The sequence below is a fragment of the Dreissena polymorpha genome, chromosome 12 (genome assembly GCF_020536995.1).
Source record: "Dreissena polymorpha isolate Duluth1 chromosome 12, UMN_Dpol_1.0, whole genome shotgun sequence".
Lineage (NCBI taxonomy): Eukaryota > Metazoa > Mollusca > Bivalvia > Myida > Dreissenidae > Dreissena > Dreissena polymorpha.
Genome location: NC_068366.1, coordinates 49420374 through 49440450, shown reverse-complemented (window position 1 = coordinate 49440450; position 20077 = coordinate 49420374). Strand labels below are relative to the sequence as shown.

The following is a 20077-nucleotide window of genomic DNA, read 5'->3' as shown; positions in this document are numbered from 1 at the left end:
TAAAAGTTATAATATAATTATATGATAATATTTATTATTATAATTATAATAATATAACAATACAAATACTTTTGATAAGTTTTGATATTATTGAGTTATAATCAGCAAGGTTCACGGTATTGCATTATAACACATAACATTCAGTAAAAGAACAACCATTTTTTTAAATGTTATTTATTTAAAATATTGCTCATATATATATATGTACCTGTAGACATGCTGCTTACAAGGTTGATGCCATGGTCTTGCGTCGTTTGTTTGGTTTTATCCATACATGCGTCGATATCAACAGCTGTGCATTGGGCCTGCTGACTTACCTTCGCTGTTGTTACAGGATCATTGTCACTGTTTTTGTCTTCACTTGTTTTAAGTTCAACATTTAGACAACGTTTTATGTTAAACGTATCCGGCTTTTGGTTTTCTGTTAAATTGACATTTGCAGATTTTTGTCCTGTTTCAATGACAAAGGATTGCTTATTCCCAGCAAATGCCGGAACGTTTTCAACATTATTTTGTTGTTCTTGGATGTCAACTTCAGGTAGGACTCGCTTGTCTTTAGTTAAAGATTGTTTTGCAACAGTCTGTTGAGGATCCTTTTTTTCAGAATAATCCTTTTCAGGTGTTGGCGTAGAGGAAAACGGTGAACCTTCACATGCTTGTAAACTTTCCAGCGGTACTAATGTATCTGAATATAGTTGTGTATACGTAAATAGTTAAAACTGCAATATCAAAAACAAGTGCATTCATATGTTTAACACATTTATATCTTTTTGATAATCTAAATTTAACGCGACTTGGTGCTTAGTCGTTTCAATTTTATTTTCAGATTAAAACAAGGGAATGCGTTAGCACTCTTTTTTTTGGATAAACGTTTGATTTGTTTGTTTCTGTTTTTTTTTCTCCGTTTTCGATTATATTATCAAGGTGGTCAGGTAACCCACTCACACTTTCCCTTGGCAAGTTACTATATGCGCCTACTGGCATTTGGCAACTGTCCTACTTAAATCAATGTTATGGGGATGATTGCCGTAGAAATGAAGTCATGACCAATTACCACATTACATTATGTGGCCGTGTCGGGAATCAACCCCAGGAGGCTCGGAGTTTTAGTTCAGCGACCTAGACGACAGTGTAAAGTACATTTTTTACACAACTTTTCGACCTATTAAGCTTATGGTGAAAAAATAAAGCACTGAGAGGTTGATAATCGAATCTTACCTTGATTTACAACTGATTTGCATTTAAGGCAGGTACTTCCGGGGGTTAAGACACTACCACATGTTGCACAGCAGCTATTTTTGACCAATTCCACAACGTTTGCTCCACAATTTTCGCAAAACGTCTGATCTGGTTTTAGAGGTGATCCACATTGCTTTCCATCCTCATCTGTCCCCGAACATATAATCACGTCTGGTTTGCTCAGAAGAATCTCTTCTTCTGTTATTCTCTTAGCGCCACATTTGTGACAGAATTTCCCAGGGCCTTCAGTCCCACAGTCCTGTTTTGGGCACTTCATGTCTTGGATTGCATTCTAGTTAGTTTTTGGTCAGAAATAATCTTTCAATGATAGATAAATAAACTATCTTAGCGTAGGATCTGTCCTAGAATCACAACATTGAGAAACATATTTTTAGAAGACACCGTTTATGTGATGTTCTAAATTAATGGATGCATGTCTTTAAAATAGCATGATATGATTACTTGCAAACATAAGTAAATATAGCATACGTGTTAACTAATGAACATGACTCATAAACTTTCATTTAATGCAAAGTAAGATTATGTTGGCAATTTGTTTATTGCCAATACTACTGAACATTTAATAGTGTGTTTACTTTTATCTAACCAAACTACAAATGTAGCTTGTCACAATATGTCATACAAACAATAATGCTCATTGTTTAGTAACCGGAATTTCAAATTAAAAAATATAATTGTTATTTATATTTCAAAACCATGCGTTTTGATTGACTCAAATTGATTAAAACGTATAAACCGACATACACACCTGATATAATTTCGTGTAGGTTATATGTGATATTTTTCACGACGCTTAAACTCTTAAATGGACGACACGGCTATGCCAAATAATGTTAAATTTTACGACCTTTAATATTAATATATCCCAACCAATGTAACGCTAACTGCGAACTCGATTTTTCTCTTTGAGGTCTAGAACTTTTAAGATATACGTGGTTTATTACGTATCGCGCATTCACAATTTCCGAAAACCGTTTGTATCCGCAGTATTATCGATCCTCCGGGAAAGCATCACAAACCCACTTCATTATTAGATTTATAGGCCAAGAGAGAATTCACACACTTATTACTTTTCCCGATTTAGCTTAGTACTGAATTGACGTTTTTATTTAATTACGCACAGAACGTATGCATTTAAACAATTGCATACATACAATGTTCAATTACATAACATGATCGATTCAGTTCGTTGTCTACGTATTAATATGTGATAGATAGATGTTGAAAACCAGTTTTTCTATTTTCAGAAAATCGTCTGGATGAAAACTGGATCAATCAGGATTTTTTTGTATTGCATTTACAGGAAAATAAAACATAAAACGCTCACCTTTACAATACGTTTTAACGTGGGATTAGAAGATACAATGGGCGTATTCACTGTCCACAATATAAAGACATAACACTCATTGAAACTCGTTCGTTGCGACTGATAAGGTTAATTTAAGCTAAACATGTATTGTGTTAACTTGCTCAGCCTTCACAAATACATGCAGTGTTCTTTTGTCAATCTGACACCCTTTGACAAACCTTGCTTTTGTCTGTATTGTCTAACATACACAGTGTTTGTAAATCAACACCCTTTATATAAAAAAATAAATAACATAATTACCTAACTAAATTCATGTATATTTTAAAGTACGAAACCATTATATGATTGTTATTATTCCATGTTCATGGATTTAGAACTGAACAAAGTAAAATGAATAAATAAATATGTAAATACCTTTGCTTCCTATCTGATTAAACCTTCTGCGTTGTAAGTTACAACGTATTTTATGAAATACATTGTACTTGAAATCGAAAGTCAAAGTTAGCGGTAGACGTTCTATTTATAGACTCATTGCAGCTGTTTTTTGAAAATTACGGCTGCACATAATTTGACCTTGAGAATACAGCTATTTGTTTATGTTCTATTTTCATGTATATGTTAATATATCGTTAATCCATATCAACTTATCACTTTAAGTGCGCATATATAAAATAAAAAGAACGGCAACGCAGCGTGTATTATGTTTGCCCATACAGAAATCATTTAATAAAATCTGTAGAATGAAATATGCTGGAAATGTATCTTTCCAGAAATGTGTTGATGTCTCTAGTATAAAAATGGCACAAATAACAATCAACAAAGTATGCATTAAGTCCTTACTTGCAACATTGACGTTTTTTTCTTGCGAATACATATCTCTGAAGATAAAACGCTGCTAGCATGTTTGGCGTTTTATATAAGCATTTAAACGCCCGCTCCGGCATTTATTGGTAACCAGCAAAATGTAAACAAACTGACGTTTTGACAGGCCAAGTTACTTATCAATAAAACAATAAATTGATTATATTTTAAAAAGGGATTTTCCACAGAATCCCTTTTAAAATGGCCATTTTCAAAGAAATTTCTTTAAAATAAACCAAAATTTTTCTCAGTTTTTATAAGAAAGTACAAAAAAAGTTACGTCTTACATTCAGACAGGAAAATTGAACTGAAATGTTACACTGGCGGTACAAACTCCCAAAGGTTTATTATCACATCAAAACATAATTCAATATTATGCTGGCAGTACAACCTATCAAAATTTCATAATCACTTCCAGAGAAAATATAAACTAAAATGTTACGCTGGCGGTACAAACTCCCAAAGGTTCATTATAATATCATCATATAAATGATAAATGAACTTAAAAATGTTACACTGGCGGTTCAACCTTCCAAATGCCTTTATAAAATCAACAAATAATTCATTCTACTCAAAAATTAAACTTAAAATGTTACGCTGGCGGTACAAACTCTCCAATTTTATAATCACTTCAACAGAAAAATTTAACTGAAAACGTTTGCTTGCAGTCCAAACTCCCCAAGGTTCAGTATAACATCAACAAATAATTCAACTTAAATGTTACGCTGGCGGTACAAACACCCAAAGGTTAATTATAACATCACCAAATAAATAATTTCACTTAAAAAAAAGTTACGCTGGCGGTAGAAACTTCCAAAGGTTCATAACATCACCAAATGAATCATTCCACTTAAAATGTTACGCTGGCAGTACAAACACACAAATTCATGATCACTTTGACAGAAAAATAAACCTAAAATGTTACGCCGGCGGTACAAACTCCAGGTTCATAATCACATAGACAGATAATTCTTTGAAAATGTTACGCTGGCGGTACAAACTCACAAAGGTTCATTATAACATCACCAAATAAATCATTCCACTTTAAATGTTACGCTGGCGGTACAAACTCACAAAATTCATAATCACTTTGACAGAAAAATAAAAATGTTACGCCGGCAGTACAAACTCCCCAAGGTTCATAATCACATAGACAGATAATTCTTTGAAAATGTTACGCTGGCGGTACAAACTCACAAAGGTTCATTATAACATCACCAAATAAATCATTCCACTTTAAATGTTACGCTGGCGGTACAAACTCACAAAAATCTGTCTATTTTAAAAATGGAATGTCCATGAATCCCAATTAAAAGGGGTGTTTTACAGGGTTTTTCTACTTAAAAATCCATTTTTTGTGATAATTTCGACATGCTAATTTTTTTTTTAACAAAAAAAAATGTTACGTCAGCTTAACAAAATTCATTACATTTTAACTCAAAGGTGAATCGCTTGCATTCCTAATGATTTCTTATTTCCAGACCAAAACTGTAAATCTTATGCCAGTGTAACAAAATTCCAAACATTTCAACTCAAAGTGAATCACTTGCATTTCGAATGATTTCTTATTTATAGACCAAAACATGTTATGCCAGCGTAACAAAATTCCAAACATTTTAAATTAAAAGTAAATTGCTTGCATTTCCAATAATTACTTATTTACAGACCCAATCTCAAATGTTAAGCCGGCATAACAAAATAAGTAATATTTCCACAGAAAGTGCATTGCTCTCAAGTTTCCTATCATTGCTTTTTACAGACCCAAATTCAAAATAATATGCCAGCTTAACGAAAATCCAAACATTTCAACTCATAAGTTAATCTCTTGTATTTCCAATAATTTCATATTCACAGACCCAAACCTAAATGCTATACAAGCGTAACAAGATTCATAACATTTCTACAGAAAGTGAATGGCTGATAAATGTCCAAACATTCCCTATTTACAGACAAAAATTTAAAATGTTATGCCGGCGTGACAAAATTTAAAACATTCCAACTCATAAGCGAATCTCTTGCATTTCCAATAATTTCTTATTTACAGACCAAAATCAAATATTACGCCGGCATAACAAAATTCATAATATTTCAACTCAAAATTGTATCTCATTAACAAATATATAATCATAATACACAAAAATAGTTGTTCTTGAAGTGTAAAGCTATAAACATATGGTTGTAGTTCATTGGATTTTGTTTTATAAATTAATATTCTATTAAAAAAAAACTTCAGAGTTTGTCTGATGTATTGAACATTAAACATCTAAAAACCCATCAAAAATGCAAATATAGCATACATCATTTATCATATTCACAAAACAGCTGTACATCACTACATGTGTGTCCAAATTATAATCCAGACGTGTTTCTTGCTCACATAATACCCAGGCAGCAGTAACAGTCGTGCATACAGTCACACCTAAAACACAATTATGTACTTGTACATATATTTATTAACATGTGTAATTAAAGGTCTAATTGTAGTACCGCAATTGTGTCCTTTTGGTACATAAATTGTTATATACATACATTTATTTTTAAATATCATTTTGCAATTTATAACACAGTGTCAATGTGCAAAACAAACCAATCAGAATACCCAATTTCAATGTATTTTTCTTAAAATAACATTTACATAGTGAGGTTATAAGAATACTTTAAATTATTCCTGATAATGAATCAGAAACATTTGAATCATTTGAAACTTATTAAAGTTTCTTTAACTTTAGCTAAAACACACCCATACCATATGCATTTGCCAAGATAATTCTTAATAATCTATTTATGAAGTGAAAACACCAGTTGGAAACACATTTTCCCCATACACAGGTGGTAGTAGAGAAGTATGGCCATGTTCAATGTAAACAAAATCAGCTAACAGTACTCAATTATTTTATTTCAATATATACACATTTATAGAGCTTGACCCCATGTTTATAAGAAAATAAATAATTTAATAGAATAAGATAAACACACTTTTCTAGTTGTAAAGGTAGTAAATATGGCAATATGTCAGGTTTCTAATTTCTTTAAAGGGGCCTTTTAAAGTTTTGGTAAATTGACAAAATAAAAATGTTTCAGATTCGCATATTTTCATGGTAGTTATGATATTTGACAGGAAACAGTAATACTGAACATTTCGCATGCTCTAAAATATCCATCATATGCATCTTTTGATGATTTAAAAACTTGAAAATTATAAAGCGTTGCAACGTGTAACGATTGAATGGATGGCCTATTGGTCTAAGCGATAAGACTTTTACACCAGGGGTCAGCGGTTCAAGCCATGTTCAGAGTTACTTGTTTTCTTTTTTAAATTTCACTCTTGTTTTTTTGACAGGAGCTTTTTAGATCCAATTTTCACATTTATCAATATAAAGCATTTAATGACAAACTTCAATACATGCCAAAATCTGTGAAAAGGCCCCTTTAATATTAAATACAAGTCATCAACCAAGATTTTCCCAAATCATATCTAAGTCAGAACTTATGCTAATAAGTACACACCTGCATGTCGTCACCTTCAATGAATTGGCCATATCTTTCTGCATTTTTATCAACTGAAAGAAAAGTAAAAACATAAGAAGCATAATCCTCTTGAATAAAATGGCTGTCTGTTGCTGATGAGTGGGGGATCAAAAATCTTCCTATATTTTTCTACACACAAGATAAGTGTTATATAAAATAAAGCAGACATTTCCATCACAGGGTTTTTTTTCCACTTTTTGGGAAGATAGCCCATGGCTTTGGAATTGGGAATTTTATCGGCATTTTCATGAAATTGGGAAAATTAATTCATTAGCCTTTTTTTTCCACACGAAAAGTCTACTAATTAGGGAAATACTAAATTTGATATAACACTTTATAATCATTAAAATTAAAAGAACAAAATCAATAATTACTTTGTTAGATGTAATTGAATTAAAATTGAGATTAAATACGCATAAGACACTTCTTTCTAAAAAAAAAAAAAAAAAAAAATTTTTTTTGTTTTGTTCGAAATTGGGAATTTTTTGCCACATTTTGGGAAAAGAGTATACTTTTTTGGATTGGGAACATAGCCGAATTTCGGCTATAAAATCGGGCCAAAAAAAACCCTGCATCAGTTTAATTAGCATCAACATAAAATATACTCATACACTTTACTAGCTGATGATATTTAACTTTTAATACAAACTGAGGACAATTATGTTTACAATTTACCACTACAAATTAAAGTTATTGATAATGGTATAACATTGACTTTATTTATCTACTTATACAAAAAAACTAAAGAGTTTTTTAGGAACATACCTTTTTGTTTCTTAGATATTGTTTGGCCCAAACATTCTTTGGGAGCATTACACTTGTTTATCTGCACCTTTAAATAAATAGTGCATAGTTCATTAAATTGTGTCATTAAACAAAACTCATGACTTAGACGGTGCCAATTAACTAATTGCCCAACTCGTAACTATATTTTTTTGATCTGGTCATAGTCTTATGGTGCCATCAATATACTGGTATCGCTGCAGCGTTATTTTTAAGCACATGTATCAGCAATTCTTACACCTTAAAAATCTACTAAAGAACAAGCGCTGCTTCAAAAAATACATTTTAGTCAAAACACGCAGACAAAATATCAGCAAGCCATCAGTACACTCTATTTTTAGACTTGTTTTTTTAGAAAGATAATGTCTGCTCCAGTAGTTTACATTGGATATGTTGTTTGTTCATATGGTTATGTATAACCATATAACCAACATAATGTTGTTAGTGTTTGTTCATATGGTTATGTATCTTTGAATCATTTTGCTATTTCAGTGTGTTTTATGGACCCCATTGGAAACTAGAAATGGCGCGGCAGAGGCCGACGCGTATCCCCACGCCGAATGTTTGACCTAGGTGTGCCCCAGGGTTGGTAATGGGGCCATGCATAGCTGAGATTGACCGTATTGTCATAAGAGAAGTTCATCATCAATTAGAAGTGAATTGGTGTAGAAATGAAGAAGTTATAGTAAAAGGCAATTTTGGGTGGGTGTGACATATGTGGGCAGGGCGCCCCAGGGTTGGTAATTGTGCCATGCATAGTTGAGATTGACCGTATTGTCATAAGAGAGGTTCAGTATCAATTTGAAGTGAATCGGTGTAGAAATGAAGAAATTATAGTAAAAGGCAATTTTGGGTGGGTGTGGTCTATGTGGGCGGGGCGCCCCAGGGTTGGTAATGGGGCCATGCATAGTTGAGATTGACTGTATTGTCATAAGAGAAGTTCAATATCAATTTGAAGTGAATCGGTGTAGAAATGAAGAAATTATAGTAAAGGCAATTTTGGGTGGGTGTGGTCTATGTGGGCGGGGCCCCAGGGTTGGTTATGGGGCCATGCATAGTTGAGATTGACCCTAATGTCATAAGAGAAGTTCAGTATCAATTTGAAGTGAATCCGTGTAGAAATGAAAAAATTATAGTAAATGGAATTTTTTGGTGGGTGTGGCCTATGTGGGCGGGCGCCCCAGGGTTGGGATTGGGGCCATGCATAGTTGAGATTGACCCTAATGTCATAACAAAAGTTCAGTATCAATTTGAAGTGAATCCGTGTAGAAATGAAAAAATTATAGTAAATGGAAATTTTTGGTGGGTGTGGCCTATGTGGGCGGGGCGCCCCAGGGTTGGGAATGGGGCCATGCATGGTTGAGATTGACCGTATTGTCATAGGTGAGGTCCAGTATCAATTTGAAGTGAATCGGTGTAGAAATAAAGAAGTAAATGTAAAATAACCTAAAAAAATGAGTGATAATTTCTGACGCGGCCCCACCCCAACCCCTATAACTTTTGACCCAGGGGTCAGATCAAAATTCCAAATAGTGCAGGGTCGCACATATGCTCATAGCTACCATGTGTGTAAATTTCAAGGTTCTAGTGCTTTTAGTGTAGGAGGAGATAGTGGCCAGGACGGACGGACAGACGGACGGACGGACGGACGGACGGACGGCGGAGATCACCACAATATCCCCACCTTTTTTTCAAAAAGCGTGGGGATAAATATCTTTCAGCTTAATGGGTTATCCATAGGTCATAAGCATTCAGGCTCATATGAATCTACTTAAGTTACAAAACTCCCGTATAGACGATTAAATTGTTATTGTTTACATTGGGGATTTTCCGCGCATGCGCACTGACTGGTTGGCAAAAACACTGGTTACAGTAATGTAAAACATGTACATGTTTATAAGACTTTTGTATAGTCAATAAAACGATAAAATAATCCGAAATAAACATCAAATCTCTTAAATAATCGCGCAAATAGATTATATTTAGTACCAATAATTTTTTATTCACAAATATATTTTCATCTTTATAAAAATACGAATTAGTTATTAGCATCAGAGTAAACGTGATCAGAAACCTAAATACTGAAAATCTCACAAAACAAAACAAACAAGAGCTTGTCACAGTAGTGCCAAATCCCCGCCGAAATGTGTTTGCTTGTATGACAACATTTGTTTTAGAGAGTAGAATAATATTTGTAAAAACAAATAATGGGAGATAATTCATTATGCTCCGGACAAAAATTTACTTTGAAATTAAATAAAGGGATATAATTCAAACACTAAGGTAGATAGAGTTATGGTTCTTAGTCACTGCACTTTTCCTACTTGCCATCTGTTTAAGTTTGAAGTTTCAAGTAAATCCCTTCAGTAGATTTAAAGTTATGCTCCGGACAAAAATTTACTTTAACATTATATAAAAGGGGAGATAATTAAAAAACTAAGGTAGATAGAGTTATGGTTCTTGGTCACCGCACTTCTTCTAGTTGCCATATGTTTATATTTCAAGTTTCAAGTAAATCCCTTTAGTACATTTAGAGTTATGCTCCGGACAAAATTTACTTTAAAGTTATATAAAAGGGGAGATCATTAAAAAACTAAGGTAGATAGAGTTATGGTTCTTAGTCACTGACTTTTCCTACTTGCTATCTGTTTATATTTCAAGTTTCAAGTAAATCCCTTCATTACATTTAGAGTTATGCTCCGGACAACAATTTACTTTTAAATTATATAAAAGGGGAGATCATTCAAAACTTAGGTAAATAGAGTTATGGTTCTTAGTCAATGCACTTCTCCTAGTTGCCATCTGTTTATATTTCAAGTTTCAAGTAAATCCCTTCAGTAGATTTAGAGTTATGCTCCGGACAAAAATGTACTTTAAAATTATATAAAAGGGGAGATAATTCAAAAACTAAGGTTGACAGAGTTGTGATTCTTGGTCATTGCACTTCTCCTAGTTGCCATCTGTTTATATTTCAAGTTTCAAGTAAATCTCTTCAGTAGATTTAGAGTTATGCTCCGGACAAAACTTTACTTTAAAATAATATAAAAGGGGAGATAATTCAAAAAATAAGGTAGATAGAGTTGTGGTTCGTGGTCACTGCACTTTTCCTAGTTGCCATCTGTTTATATTTCAAGTTTCAAGTAAATCCCTTCAGTAGATTTAGAGTTATGCTCCGGAAGAAAATTTAATTTAAAATGATATAAAAAGGGAGATAATTCAAAAAGTAAGATAAATAGAGTTATGGTTCTTGGTCACTGCACTTCTCCTAGTTGCCATCTGTTTATAGTCTAAGTCTAAAGTAAATCCATTGAATAGATTTGGAGTTATGCTCCGGACAAAGTTTCAGCCGGACGAACAGAGGGACGGACAGGACCAATTACTATATCCCCTCTGAAAAAATTTCGGCGGGGATAATAAATAAGCCGTCATCTTTGTTATAGTAAGACTTTTATAAATGATATTTCAAAAATAATGAAACATATATATTTATTTGATCACAATTATAAGTGGTGTGAATATTGTTATTGTTCATCAGCGATCGAATGTGTAAGAGGTGCATTTAACCAATTATAAAACAAAACCCTAAAATAGCGGAATACATAACATTTGTTAAATTCTATCATTTTCTTTTCCATTGAATGAATTTTCATTTCGTTTCCATTGAATGACGATATTGATTATTTTAAGCATACACATGGTAAAAACACCCTGCATATTGTGCAAATTGAACTGTCTTTGCATGTATATTGATTTTTTTTAACTAAGTGATAAGGAGTGATACATGTAACAATCAAGCATTTTATGATAAATAACACTATATATTTAATTTATTTTACGCATGTAGTTTTGATTGCTTGCTTTCATGATGGTGTTTCGTGCACTGCTGTAACTTACAATGTTTACACGTAATTGCCGATTTTATAAAAAAAAATGCTGGTAATCGTTCAATACATTAATTTTGTAGTAGTAAAATTGCTCAAAATTTTAAATTTATAGTTATTAAACAATGTATATTATGATTAAACTGGCTAATATATATATATACACTTAATCCTGCTAATCCATTTCGAACTAATATCTTCAATTTTTTTTTTTAATATGTTAACATATTTTTTTAAAGCAACTGTAACATATTTTGGCTTTGAAATTTGGCTTAAATGACTGCTCAATATGCCAAGAGATGACATGGAGGTATAATAAATTGTGTTTAATTACCATAAAATCATCTTCCACATGTGGTTTATGCAGGCACCCCAAGTATAGGTCCCTGGGTTTTATGACACCATGTTTACTTTGTAACTGTCTGCACAGTATCCGATCATTACGAGATAATCATGCAATTAAACACCGGGTTTAAAATGATGAAACAAACAGTGTCAAAATTGGTGTGAACAATTAAATAAAAACAATTACATTTATGGAGTGAATTTATTTAATGTGTACCATGGTAAGTTTTTACAGACGTCATATATTAAGGTTCAAATCAGAACTATGTTGCGTACATAAAATCGATCTATTTGTTGTTGTGTTCATCCTTAATTGTATTCTTTCATTAAATGAAGTTTATTCTTAAAGAATTTACATTTTCTGAGATTTTTTTAATCTAAAATGATGTGCTAGGCAGAAAGATCTTTGTGGTAACCAAATACCGAGCATCAGGGCTCGGCCGTGAGGGCGACGTGGGCGACATCTTCGCCTGGGACAAAATAATGTCGCCCTTAAATTACATGAAGGAGAAGTTGACTTCGCCTTCTTTTTTACAACATCGACGTTTTTTTTCTCTCAACTTTTTCATCTAAAAATTCTCTATTTTCACATGTCATAAAGTCACCGATGACGCTTGTTATGTTATCAGTTTATTATCACAGCAAAAGATCGACTGCTGTGAAATCTTATCCAGGCAACTAGCATACATGGGCATTCACTCCAAACAATAACGGTTTAGATCAAAAGATCATAGCGAGTGTCATTTCGCCGACAGTTTGGATAGTTCACTGTTCTGCAAGCCCAATTAGTACACGCCTTGTAGGCGGAGTTAAGAGGTACATTAACATCGATAGTTGCCAATGAGAACGCGCGCATTGTATATACATATGCAGTAGTTTACCTGAGCGATGAAATGACGTCGATATAGAAATGTATTTACGCTCAAAAAAGTTTACACGCGCAACACATTCCCAACAGTAAATATGAATACGATTTATTCTAGTATGTTCTACTGTTTACTTGTTTCGTGTTTCAAAACTCATAAACACTAATTATCCAGTCGATGTGCAATTCATTTTGTCAGACATTAATTCATAACCATATAAACGAAAACTAACAACCCACCCGTGCAAACTGTAGTGCTAATTTCCATAATTTTATCTACCGTATCCATACGTAAACGACTTTATTTTATATACCGCAACCTCTTTGCGCGTGCTGTAAGTTGTCTAATGATTACGTGATAATTGATTGACCATTCGATAATTACAGGTTTTTGGCAGACGGCACGGTTAAAGAAAGTCGGAAAACTTATTAAAGAAAAACAAAATTGATCAAAGGTCTATTAATTACGTAGATCCACTACTGTAAAAGTCCAGCGAGTTTTGTCAGTTTGTTAATCCACCGATAATAACGAGTAACACCCATCTTATATAAACTGGAATCACAATTCATTTTATACTAACAAGTCCTAATACTACACAATAGACATTGAGAAAACACATTTCCTCGATTAGACATAAATTATCCGAGTAGAATAAAATTGCTACGTGATGACTCATGACCTTCGACATTGCAAATGGCAGATGTATTGTAACATTTAACCCGCGTTCAATTCAAAGCTGGCGATTCAAATTACAAGTAGTGGTGATTTAATAATGGAGAAAGCATTAACTGGATTTAACAAACATGTACGTGTAATAAGGTTTGTTAAACCAGATAACAACAAGGAAAATTTGGATTATTAAATGAAACAGGTAAGGCATTCTCAAGTGTACATATTTCGGATATGTATACATTCGGATAAACAGTAATAGATATACTATATGTCACATGCATTAAGATTGTGTTTTGTTGACTCGTTTTTACCACAATTTGGTGATTTCATGACGCGAAGAATTTCCGATGGCATTGGTACCGGACTTGTTCCCAATTGGGTGAAAAAAATCACTTACTTATTATCATGTACATTATGATGTAAATAGGGTTTGGATTGTCATTGCATTATTAAAGAACTGTTTATTTTTATGATGCACATGGAAATCACAAGTTTTATTTGTATGAATTGATTTATGTGACTTAATATGTAAGGATTTATTGAATTTGAAAATAGTATTTGTTTGTCATTTATGATGATACTTAGGCTTGGTTTAATGAGGGGTATAAAACAAGCGAAAATTTTATTAAACGCCGAACGGAAATCACTTCTCCTTCTATAGGCCTCACTTCTCCCTAATTTCAGCTCAGGGAGAAGTCACTTCTCCCTCAAGTTTGAACCTAGGCTGAGCCCTGAGCTTGTAGATTGTGTTCTACTCCCAAGTTTGTTTTTAGTAAAAACAAATAATAACAATATAATCTTTCCTAAAATGCATTTCCTTGCATGCTAATGTTTTATTTAGATATAATTTATAAAATTATATTTGATACAGTGCATGCTTATCAATAAACTCGATGATTATGTTCACCATCTCTATATGTGATTATATGAACTCCATCTCTTTTTGCCAACCAGTGGGCGGAGTCTAAACTTTGCAGGTGCGCGTGACGTCACTCGTTTACTCGTCTATTGTTAAAAATATGCATACAGCAACAGCGTTTTATTTGATGCTCTTATATAATAAATATATATTGGAATTTTAAATCACCTAGGGCCACAACAAATTGATGATGTGTTCTACGGATTTTAGCCAACCAGAAATTGAGCGAGCGAGCGAAATAAAAATAATTTATTTTTTTTTTCCATTTTTTTTTAATCACAGGCGAGCGAAAAGCGAAAATATAAAAAAACAAATATTGTTTATAAAAATTGATACTATATGTTAACATAGCACATATATTGCTCTAATTTGAGTGCAAAAAGACTAGTATACATTCTAGTATAATGACTAGTACTGTTATATATATTTATAACAATAGCAGTACAACAATAAGAGGGAAGAATTTTTTAGTCAAATCAATTTAAACAAGCAAATTTGTTGAATTGATATCCCCCGCAAATAAACTTCTGGACACAAAAGTTTTCTGGACGGATGTACAACGCCAACGTGCATCATCCTCTTATCCATATATATACCGTACTCATACCAAGTTTCAACTAGAAATGGCGCGGCAGAGGCCGACGCGTATCCCCACGCCGAATGTTTGACCTAGGTGTGCCCCAGGGTTGGTAATGGGGCCATGCATAGCTGAGATTGACCGTATTGTCATAAGAGAAGTTCATCATCAATTAGAAGTGAATTGGTGTAGAAATGAAGAAGTTATAGTAAAAGGCAATTTTGGGTGGGTGTGACATATGTGGGCAGGGCGCCCCAGGGTTGGTAATTGTGCCATGCATAGTTGAGATTGACCGTATTGTCATAAGAGAAGTTCAGTATCAATTTGAAGTGAATCGGTGTAGAAATGAAGAAATTATAGTAAAAGGCAATTTTGGGCGGGTGTGGTCTATGTGGGCGGGGCCCCAGGGTTGGTAATGGGGCCATGCATAGTTGAGATTGACCGTATTGTCATAAGAGAGGTTCAGTATCAATTTGAAGTGAATCGGTGTAGAAATGAAAAAATTATAGTAAATGGAATTTTTTGGTGGGTGTGGCCTATGTGGGCGGGCGCCCCAGGGTTGGGATTGGGGCCATGCATAGTTGAGATTGACCCTAATGTCATAACAAAAGTTCAGTATCAATTTGAAGTGAATCCGTGTAGAAATGAAAAAATTATAGTAAATGGAAATTTTTGGTGGGTGTGGCCTATGTGGGCGGGGCGCCCCAGGGTTGGGAATGGGGCCATGCATGGTTGAGATTGACCGTATTGTCATAAGAGAGGTCCAGTATCAATTTGAAGTGAATCGGTGTAGAAATAAAGAAGTAAACGTAAAATAACCTAAAAAAATGAGTGATAATTTCTGACGCGGCCCCACCCCAACTGCTATAACTTTTGACCCAGGGGTCAGATCAAAATTCCAAATAGTGCAGGGTCGCACATATGCTCATAGCTACCATGTGTGTAAGTTTCAAGGTCCTAGTGCTTTTAGTGTAGGAGGAGATAGTGGCCAGGACGGACGGACAGACGGACAGACGGACGGACGGACGGCGGAGATAACCACAATATCCCCACCTTTTTTTCAAAAAGCGTGGGGATAATGACATCCGTCAAAGCAACCACTTCCAAGATATGGCTCCGGACACACACAAAAAAATCATTTTTTCAAGATACAAAGGGCCATAACTCCGTTATTATCCAATGGTGTACTATGCCATTTGGCGTGCATCATCCTCTTATCCATATATATATGGAAGCTGTCTGAAGCTCAATAAGGCTGTCTGAAGCTCAATAACAAAGCCAATATGAATTCAACTAATTTATGACAATTTTATTAATTAATCTTTAATATTATTCAGCAAGAAAAGCTTGAATTTAACTTTCGAATTACAGGTTTTTGCTATTAAATTAAGTATGAAGTTTTGAAAAATAGCAAAATTTCTGTTCTATACAACTTTGTCCCTGTTTATATCTCATGCAAAATGCTTTGAAAATGTTATGTAACTCAAAATACCTTTTGGGACGATTGAACTTTACCGGTACGTATAAAAGAATTGAAAAGCGTATAATTTTATCGTTGCTAAGTGCGCAACAACTAACACAACACCGAATAATCCTCTTTTATCCCATATATTTCTTTAGTATCGGGGGCTACCGCCCCTAAACCCCCGCTTTGTCGATAGTGATTAACAACTTTGTACTGGTAAAGTTCAATCTAGCCTACCTTTTAAAAGATATGTTGTTTATTTAAAATGAAAATTGAATGTTGTTGCAAGAGGAAATAAGTGTTCCATGCATCAAATTTCAGAATAAGTATTATTTCATTAATATTGTAATATGAAGGCGATACTACTGATGAACATAGAAAAATAGCATATAAACTTAGAATATGACGAAAGATGCATTCTAGACATGACATGATGCAGGAAGTTGACAGGAACACAATTTGACAGGTCGCGAAATTATGCAAAATTTACCTGAATGACATTCCAGTTACACTAGATCCACTACCGTTGTTTTAAATACAACTCAGAAAGACAATAAGGATTGAAAACTTACTTATTGCCATTAGGAATTGCATTTGTAATGTGTCAATGATTCAAATTAGTTTTGCTTTTGGCGCTTCATTGTAGCTTAAAAAGTTTTTATTTATGGACGCTCAAGTATTGAACCTTACTGTTGTGGTTACATGGCACTATTCTTATTGTCGAAAAAGGGAGCTGAAAATATTAGGCGCTGAGTACTTTAAGTATCTTTTTTTTAAAGGTTTAAACTTTTGAACCCAAACTAAGCATACAACTTCAAAATGGCGTCCACAATTGTCGAAATTTTAGATTCTCATATGAGGCCGAGTTTTTCCTGGTTTCTGATTGACTGAATCTCGTATTTGCCGACCTTTTTGAAAGTTTTTTCTGTATTTGCAGTGTTTTTTTTGGTATTGGCCGCCTTTTTCTTGTATAAGGCGAGTTTCGAGCTTTTTTGGCGAGGCTCAACTTGTATTGGGCGAACAAATTAAACACATTCTCGTAAGTTAATCAATAACAGTCTATATCGTAAAATACATAGGCTAAATTAAACTAAATCATTGAACGAATGTGTTCAGAGCACAAATTGTTGCTGCTGGCGCAACATAAAAATAAAAATATTTTTATTTCGTTTTAAGATTTTTAGGTGCGGGAAATCCATTAATGTGAAAATACTGAGCTCAAGCCGGGGATTGAACCCACGACCTCCAGAGTGGTAGTCCGACACTTTAACCACGTCGCTAAAGAGCTAGCCCAACAGCAAGGCTGTTGGAAGTGACCTTATTTCACTACACTCCTCCCCCTTTTAATGTTTCAAGGCCCAGACACGCCCGCTACAGCATGTCTTGCATTCGCATGGCCCTCCCAGAAACCATTAAACAGCTCAGACCCATTCCCGCATTTACAGTTCTTTTTTGCCTCGTCGCCATTAATGTGAAAATACTGAGCTCAAGCCGGGGATTGAACCCACGACCTCCAGAGTGGTAGTCCGACACTTTAACCACGTCGCTAAAGAGCTAGCCCAACAGCAAGGCTGTTGGAAGTGACCTTATTTCACTACACCATCGACCATGTAATCAATTTGTTGTGGCCTAGTCGTAATTATTTGAAATCTGCGATATATTCTATGTCTCATTTGTCATATATCTGTATGTGCTAATGACCTTAAATGTAAATATATATCTGTACAAGTAACTTGAATACGTTACAAACGAATTTGTCCGAAATTACCGCAAGTCCGAAAAAGATCCTATTACATGAAGCTCTAGTTAAAACAACCTATACCGATGGTTTAAATATATGCTCGAGAAGTATTTTAATATTGTATGTAATCTTTGTTTACTGCATTCCTCTTTCAAATAATGCCTTACTTATCATTACCAGATGAGACATACAGCTTTCGGTTAACTGCTTTTCCTAAACAAAACAATAAACCGCCATTTATTTAGTTTGTTACAATCATTCTCATTGGTTATTGTAAAGCTTACTATCCAATCAAAAAACACTTTAATACGGACAATCTCGATTGAAAAAACACTGCGTTTTAATCGATTACGGCTACTCGGTCAGCAGCTGGAGCGTGCGCGTCGCGACCGAGGCGAGAGTCACCCGCAGAAGATCTTCTCAACTGTACATGTATATTTCCTTATAGAGGGAACTTCTGCGGGCGGCTCTGCTAATCCAGCTGAGTCCGCTGCTATGTTCGCTCTCTCCCCGAAGATACAGCGGTCTCGTCAACCGCTGATACAGGACCTTGAAGACCGGGGGCCCGAGCCACTCTGTTTGCAAGGGTCAAGGAGGTAGTGTGGCTTTCACACTATACTTTCCAAGAGAGGGACTGGTACATCGACGGGGGTTCGCTATCTCCAGGATCTTGAAGACCAGGGGCCCGAGCCACTCTGTATGCAAGGGCCTAGGAGGTAGTGTGGCTTTCACACTATACTTTCCAAGAGAGGGACTGGAGAGAGCGGGACAGGGAGCTTACCAAGATGGAGGACGTACGGGGTGGACCTGGTGTTGGCACCAGAACATCGAGGGTGTGGCCCTAGAGAGTGGACCCGGGGCGGCGGTACTCGGTGCGCTCAACGCACTGGGGAAACCGTCTCGGGGTTGAAGACGACGGCCGGTGACGAGAGTGGCCATAAAGGCAGAGCTGCTTGCTGCACTCCCTCGGCGGAGCTGCGTCCAGACAAGAATTTGTCTTGAGATTGTCTTCCCTGAAACATCACAGGGGCAGGTCGATACCAAATGTAGTCACGAAGACGCGGGAACGACCTGTAAATAACCTACAACAACACACACTCGATTACGGCTACACTATTTTATTGTTTGTTTCCGAACGTTTATTTTTCTTACGCTGCTGTACAACGATTTTAGAGACAAGTTAACAAATTATAAACTGTTTATGCATTTGGAACAACAATTTACCGTTGTCACATTCGTAGGTTCAATTTTTTCATACGATGCGAATATGAAAGCGATATGGTTACACGAAAGACTTTTTAATAGACATATTTATTGATAGCTTTTTGGTAACACGCAACTTTATTTTAAACACACACATATAAACGGCTCTTGGACTGAGGGACCTAGTATAACAAACCGATTTAGTATCTGTTTTATTCTTCTATTATATTTTTGTTCAGATTGATTTATACATGGCAAGTACCAACTTCATGTGCTGAAAAAGGAACTTTCATCTTTCAATACTTGCTGAACACATTTTGTCTTTTTATACTAGACAACTGCATTACTACTACTACTCATATTACTCGAGTTAGTGCTATTGTGTGTGCGTGTGTGTGTGCATACGTGCGTGTGTGTATTTAGATTTATGCAATTTCCAGCTATTTAGCTCACTACTTCTACCACTATACCACTACCATTACTACTACTACTACTACTACTACTACTACTACTACTACTACTACTACTACTACTACTACTACTACTACTACTACTACTACTACTACTATACTACTACTACTACTTCTACTACTACTACTACTACTACTACTACTACTGCAAGTTATATTACTGTTGATATTTTTTACATGATATTAAGTTCTTTCTA

General features: G+C 34.7%; 2 long non-coding RNA genes across 3 annotated transcripts; both read right to left on the bottom strand.

Annotated features, from left to right (window-relative positions):
• Window positions 1-587: 587 nt before the first annotated feature.
• On the bottom strand, window positions 588-3076 carry LOC127853086 (uncharacterized). The gene is made up of 3 exons (XR_008036437.1): window positions 2984-3076; window positions 1219-1531; window positions 588-685 (listed from the first exon to the last, which is right to left on the bottom strand). It is a non-coding gene; the product is annotated as an uncharacterized LOC127853086 (long non-coding RNA).
• Window positions 3077-3751: 675 nt separating this feature from the next.
• Window positions 3752-18458, bottom strand: LOC127853753 (uncharacterized). Of its 2 annotated transcripts, none has more exons than XR_008036739.1 (4): window positions 18385-18458; window positions 7724-7790; window positions 6938-6990; window positions 3752-5849 (listed from the first exon to the last, which is right to left on the bottom strand). It is a non-coding gene; the product is annotated as an uncharacterized LOC127853753 (long non-coding RNA). The 2 variants fall into 2 exon arrangements; XR_008036738.1 differs by having other exon boundaries at window positions 18375-18450.
• Between the last annotated feature and the right edge of the window lie 1619 nt (window positions 18459-20077).